The following is a 6273-nucleotide window of genomic DNA, read 5'->3' as shown; positions in this document are numbered from 1 at the left end:
CTCGCATGTTGCAGAGATCGTTGCTGGGTGCTGATGTTAATGGCACAGTGGAGCTTATGCCTATTTTTACTTTGGCACCTCTGGATCTTGTACCAAATCTTCCCACTGTACCAGAGCACTGCTGCTGCCAACAAACCAGAGCCTCCGCCCACCCATTGATCTCCAGAGCAGCTGGACACATGGGCATTGGTTGGCCACTTCTTCCTTTTGGGCCTCACATGAGTCTTCCTCAGTCAGGCGTTCTTCTTAAAAGGCATGTCCTACGAGGGGGGCTTGATGGGAATGAAGAGCTGGCAGCTGGGGGCTTTTTACCTTGTTGGCATGTGCATTGCCTTCTCGTTCTGGCTTGTCATCCATAGCCCTGTGATCAAGCAATACCCAGCGAGGCTGTCAGTGAGACTGCGTTCACAAGTCTGTGGAGGATGCTGCAACTCCTAATGTTGTCTCTGTTTGAGGAGAGAGATCCATCAAAATGGGTTCTCACTTGGGACTTTGAGCTGTTCAGCGTTCTGTATGTTGGGCTTGTGGTGTCTGGCCTGGTCTTCTCCGTCCAAATGTGGTGCGTGCAAAAAGGAGGCTGGATGGATTCTTGATCTAAAGCAAAAGCTTAGATCTGTAGCATATACCATCATGGCTTGCGGTTGATTGGATCATATTCCGTCTGTCCATGAATTTCAAGCAGCAGCTCGTGGTGATCATTGGAGTGATCATTGGAGGATGGGGGCATTCATCGGTAAATATGCAGCTGAGATCATTGTAACCGCCAAGTACATTGCAACTCCCAGTAAAGGGATTCTGGTTGCGGATGAGAGCACTGGTACAATTGGCAAGCGTCTTGCCATCATCAATGTAGAAAAATGTGGAATCCAACAAGCAAGCTCTCAAGGAGCTCCTGTTCACCACCCCTGGCGATTTCCAATACATAAGTGGGGTTATCGTGTTTGAGGAAACCCTGTATCAGACGACTGCAGTCGGGAAGCCATTTTTGGATGTGAAGCTGGTGTCATCCCTGGCGTCAAGGTAGACAAAGGCACTACAGGTTTTTTTGGGACCAATGGTGAGACCACAACACAGGAGTTGGATGGTCTTACCCAGCGTTGTCAGCAATACTACAATGTTGATGCTCGATTCACCAAGCAGAGAGCAGTCCTCAAGATTGGGCCAACAGAGCCGTCACCCCTTGCCATCTTGGAAAACGCCAATGGACTTGCCCGCTATGCCATCATATGTCATGAGAATGAGCGGCCGCAAAAGCAAGATGCTCAACTGAGCTTTGAAAATCAGTACCTACGTCAACAGCTAATGCCTCGCTCATCATTTGCAAGACTTGTGGCAAGAAAGGAGATCACTGGCTCCATCACTGCTTCTTACAGCTCCCAAGAAAGCTGCCATCACTGCTTGTGTACCTGAAAAGTAGGGTTTATTGTTGGAAAATGAGACTAGATTTGAGAGAAAGGAGAGAGAAAGGAAGGATCTAAAAACTAAGCTCTGATACCACTTGTAATGAAGGAAACCTAACTATCCTAACTAAGGGGAAAGAGAGAGAGAAGGACTACAGAAGAAGAGGGAGAGGAGGAGAGAGAAAGGCAAGAAAAAGAGAGAGAAAGAGGGAAAGAGGAGGGAAGCCATGAAAGCTGGAAGGAATGAGAAAAGAGACTTGATTATTGATAAAACTCATGCCCTAATTGGGTCTCTCAACACCTTATATACCCTGTCAATATAACTGGGTATTCCCATGCTAACGTGCATCCTACCCGTCTATCCCCACTCTTTTACAATATCCGAGCCTGTGGCCAACTAACTTAAGTTTGCCTATCATTGCTTGATTGGTAGAGGCAATTTCTGCGGTAGAGAAATAGTCATCCATTGACTCAATCAATATCTCTACTTGTGTTGCGACATCTATCCCTTTTCACCAAACTCAGGTGCCTTAATCTGCTTGAGAAGAAAATTCTTCTCTTGCATATCCATATTTGTAGGTGTAGAAGGTGCCTAACAATCAAGTCATACTACTTAGGTTATTCTATTTAGGATATGTCTATGAACCTCACATTAATCAATTGCATATCATTACAAAGTTTTGCACTAATACCAGCTGTAACATGCACGTCTATCGACTGTCCAAGCACATTTTACTAGTCCATTGAGAAATGAATCTAAGCGTTGCTGCCCGACACTCCCATGGAATGTTTCAGGGTTTGTTGCCTAGGGTTTCCCGAGTCCACCTCGCAATGGAACGTTCATGGAAAACCCACTAGGATTGACCTGAAATTTGGGTTCCTAGCGGCCAAGGTCTCTTGACAACATTCTAGCATCGGGTCATGGACATCTACTTTACATAGAAACACCCAAGCAGAAGCAAACCCATGCCACACTTTGTTCAAAGAGAATGTGAAATGAGAGGGATGAGTCACTCAACCTCTCTACCCATAGCGTATAGTCCCATTCCGATCTCCTAAAACGGCATGAATCGAGATTCTAACCTAACAATTGCTAGGTTCTCTAGGACCACCCTGTCGTAGGACAGACCCATTGGGGATTCTGCCCACCCGCTTCCCTCAGTAGGCATTCTTTAGTTATCTAATTAGGTCTTATCACATTTATGTGTGATATTTAAGATTAGCTTCCTTAATTAAGCCTTTTAGGGAACAGGGTTCATTTGTGTAACTTATAGCACTGACGGGAAAAGAGAGCAAGCAGTTCTTTTGACAAACAAGTTCCTTAACTTATCTTCAAGTTAATCTTTGTCTCCTGCCCATACAGGAGAAATTATATGTCCCTTGTGCCCTGCAGAAGTACCCGGTCCAAATCACATGGCAACATAATTTCTATCCTTTATCTAGAATAGGATCTTCCAACGCCATAGACCTTGGGCTCATGGCAGTCTTCAACTCCATTCCGGACTAGGCAAGGGGTGTCCAGAGCTCCACCTAACCCCAAGTGGCCTAGGAGTGAAACGCCATTTTCGTGGTTGGACTTTTCACCACTCAACCTTCGACCTGTGAATCGAGCAGTGCCCTTCTCGGGTTAATCTGCGATGCAATCTTGGAGATGATCCACCCATGCAAAATATCATTTCCTTAATTAATTCATTTAATAATCAAGCACACTCAAGGAAATCATCCCTAATATCATCTTTCAAAAAATATTCCTTTATTCCCATGGAAACTTGTCATTACAGACCCCTGCCATGAATTTACTACCAATCACAAGCACTTGGAATACAAGCATCTAGGGTGTTGTTTAATCAACCAACAAAAACCAATTGTATTTTTCCCAAACAATACAAGAATAGATGCGATAAAAATTCCATCACATATTCTCTCTCTCCCTTGGGATCAAAGAGTGATTCTATGTAAAATTTACTCAACACTTGTATGCACAATTCTTAATGTTATTCTTTTTACAATTATGCCATTCATAACCCCTAACTGATTCTTCCTCGTAATTGCTCTATCAATGAATAAGCTATATGCAACTAGGTACAATTAACTTCCCTTGATACATGCACTTCACAAACTCCATCTTTTGAATATTTGCAATGAATTTATCATTTTCAATAACCCATTCCCATGCGGCATAGTACGGGACCTAATGTATCTCATGCAGGAATCAAAGCAAGCATCTAACAATTTGGAAATGCATTACTTATATTCGATAATGTAGTTGTATTAACAGTGATACCCTCACTTGAAGCTTCATTGTTGGTTGTGGGATTGCCATCCACACACGACATTCTTCGCTTGGAAGGTGTCCTCCGCAAGTACATTCAAGAGATAAAGAAGGAGGAATGAATTTGAGATGGGAGAGCATAAGAGAAGATGGCTTAGTGGAAGACCGAGATAGGGGGAATTGAGCTAACTCTTTCCCTTGCAGCCTCTCGGGGTAACCTCTCTCTCTTTCTCTCTCTCTCTCTCTCTCTCTCTCTCTCTCTCTCTCTCTCTCAAGCTCCTTCTTGTAACCTCTTGGAGCGGTATCGTTCTACCTCTCTCTCTCTCTACCTCCCTCTCTCACACCATCTCGAGGTCACCTTGTCTTCCTTGTGCCTCTTCAACTACTCCCCATGCCTCATTTATAGCTAAACAAGAGAAGAGGGGTTGTGGCAAGAGCTCTTTGTGGAGAGGATCTTAAAAAACTCAATGATCTGATGCTCAAATCATAAGTACAATTGTTCCATTGGCTCCGAAAAGGGAGGGGGGGGGGGGGAGGGGGGGGGGGGGAGGGAGGGGGTAAAACCCTAAGACACTTAATTAGAAATCTTCCAAATCAGTCATTTTTCTTCTTCCTGTTTGAAGTGCTGTTTACTGCCTGTAAATTGCGATCGCGACGCGCGCGATTTCGCCAATCTCTCTTTTTTTGTATTAAATCTCCAAAACTAGCTTAAAAATCACTTGCTCTTTTTTTTCATGACATCTAGTCTAGAAATTTTCATATCTTTTTAGGATATTTACAACAAGTAATATCTAAAATATGCTAATTTTGCCCAAAAATCTAATATTTTTGGACCATCCATACTATACACATTAACACTAGTGATTAATATGGCTCATAACTCTCATTTACGTTGTAACTTCCATGAAGGGTGGTTATGGTTCTTGTCAATTCAAGAAAAATGTTGGATTACGACTCTCAATTTTTAAAATATATTTTTAAATAAATAAAATTTGTTAGTTATTAATGTTAGTTAGTTTTTACTTTAGTTAGTCTTTAGTTAGTAATCTTACTAACTTATTAATTGACTAACTAACCCTCGAACTAACAAACTAATTTTTAATTGTGTGGAAGAATTACAATGTGGTTGTAATATTTCCGCTGCTACGAAATATTGAAGACCCAAAATCTCATGCAAAAGTGGTTCAAAATAATCTCCCGCAATGGAAAAACCTTTGGCTAAGTGCTCCACCCTCACGCAATAGCAAACTCCAACTCCGTGTCGCATATAGGAAGCCATGGCTTGAAAATCGCGAGCCACATAGGCCTACACGGGAACACCCCTTCAAGGGGGAAAAAGAGATCATGGATAAATTTTTGACAAATTTTTTAATGGATAAACTCCCCTCCCCTTCAGCGGCGGTTGCATGGCGGGGGATGTTGAGATGACAAGCTCAACACATGTGGACATTGATGATGGACCGCCTGGTTAGATGGGTCCACAAGTCTACACTTAGCACGTCAGTGGTCTTTATGACTCTCACATGGCCACTGACTCATTACTTATTATATTCAGGTTGTTACACCTATTTACAGCTGGCATAGTTATAGCGCCAGTCGACTAGTGTAGTCGGTTATGCATTGTTTGACTTAGAATGCCACTTTCCTTTATGTTATATCTTATCTATACTTTGTGTATATTGTAAAGTGTGTGGAAGAAGAATAAGAAATCAGCAAAAAAACGTTTTGGCCTCCATCTCTCTTCTTGTCTCTTGAGTGAGCTTCTCCTTGTGCATTTTGTGTGTCTTTGGCGCAGCATCTTGAGCAAGTCCCCCCACCACGCGATTCTTGACATGGTATCAGAGCCGCGCCACTGAGAGAGGTTGATTTCGAAGGTTGAAGCAAAGGAAAAGAAGCAAGATTTGAGCAAGCAAGCCACGGGTAAGAAGCTCTCCCATTCTTCCACTCTCTCTCTTGGATAGTGCCTGTGGAGGCACCGGAAGCAGGGCAGAGCAAAAATCTCATATTGTAGTGAGATTTGGTGTGCGCGAAGAGCACTGTGTATTCTGCACATAAGCCCTTTAAGGCTTGTTCGCAGATATTTTGGGCATCTGAGGCCGTTTCAGGGCCCATTTTAGAGCCGCAAGGGTGCGGACAACAGTTTCAGGGTACACTGTGACTTCGACTGTCTTGATCGAAAGTGGGTGCGCAGGTTACAGATTTCAGATCTGTAAGTTCAAAGGTGTTTACCAGTGAGTAAACACAAGGTTTATCTGCAAACAGGTTGCAGATTGCATGTATTGTTGAGCAGCCAGTGAAAAAGGTTGTCTGGTGTATTGCTGTGCACTACAGGAAGAGGGTTGCAAAAGATTTGCTTACTGTTTGGTATTAGTTTTGTGATAATGGCAGAGAATAGTGGGAGCCCCATCATTGAGAAGCTCGACAAGAACAACTATCCTTCATGGAAGTTCCGTATCACGAATTTCCTTATTGGAAAAGGCCTCTATGAGTTTGTTTTAGGTGAAGAAAAGGAGCCAGAGGTGAGTGGTCCTCCAACTACAGAAGAGACAAAGGCACGGAAGGAATGGAATGCAAAAGATAAAAAGATAATGTATTGGTTGT

General features: G+C 43.0%; 1 pseudogene; it reads left to right on the top strand.

Annotated features, from left to right (window-relative positions):
* Positions 1-717: 717 nt before the first annotated feature.
* LOC148011730 (fructose-bisphosphate aldolase, cytoplasmic isozyme pseudogene) lies at positions 718-1458 on the top strand (annotated as a pseudogene).
* Positions 1459-6273: the final 4815 nt, after the last annotated feature.

The sequence above is a fragment of the Lygodium microphyllum genome, chromosome 28 (genome assembly GCF_053477565.2).
Source record: "Lygodium microphyllum isolate KBCC chromosome 28, Lygodium_microphyllum_v1.1.10, whole genome shotgun sequence".
NCBI classification, from domain to species: Eukaryota; Viridiplantae; Streptophyta; class Polypodiopsida; order Schizaeales; family Lygodiaceae; genus Lygodium; species Lygodium microphyllum.
The sequence above is the reverse complement of the archived record's forward strand: the minus strand, read 5'-3'. Positions and strand labels throughout refer to the sequence as shown.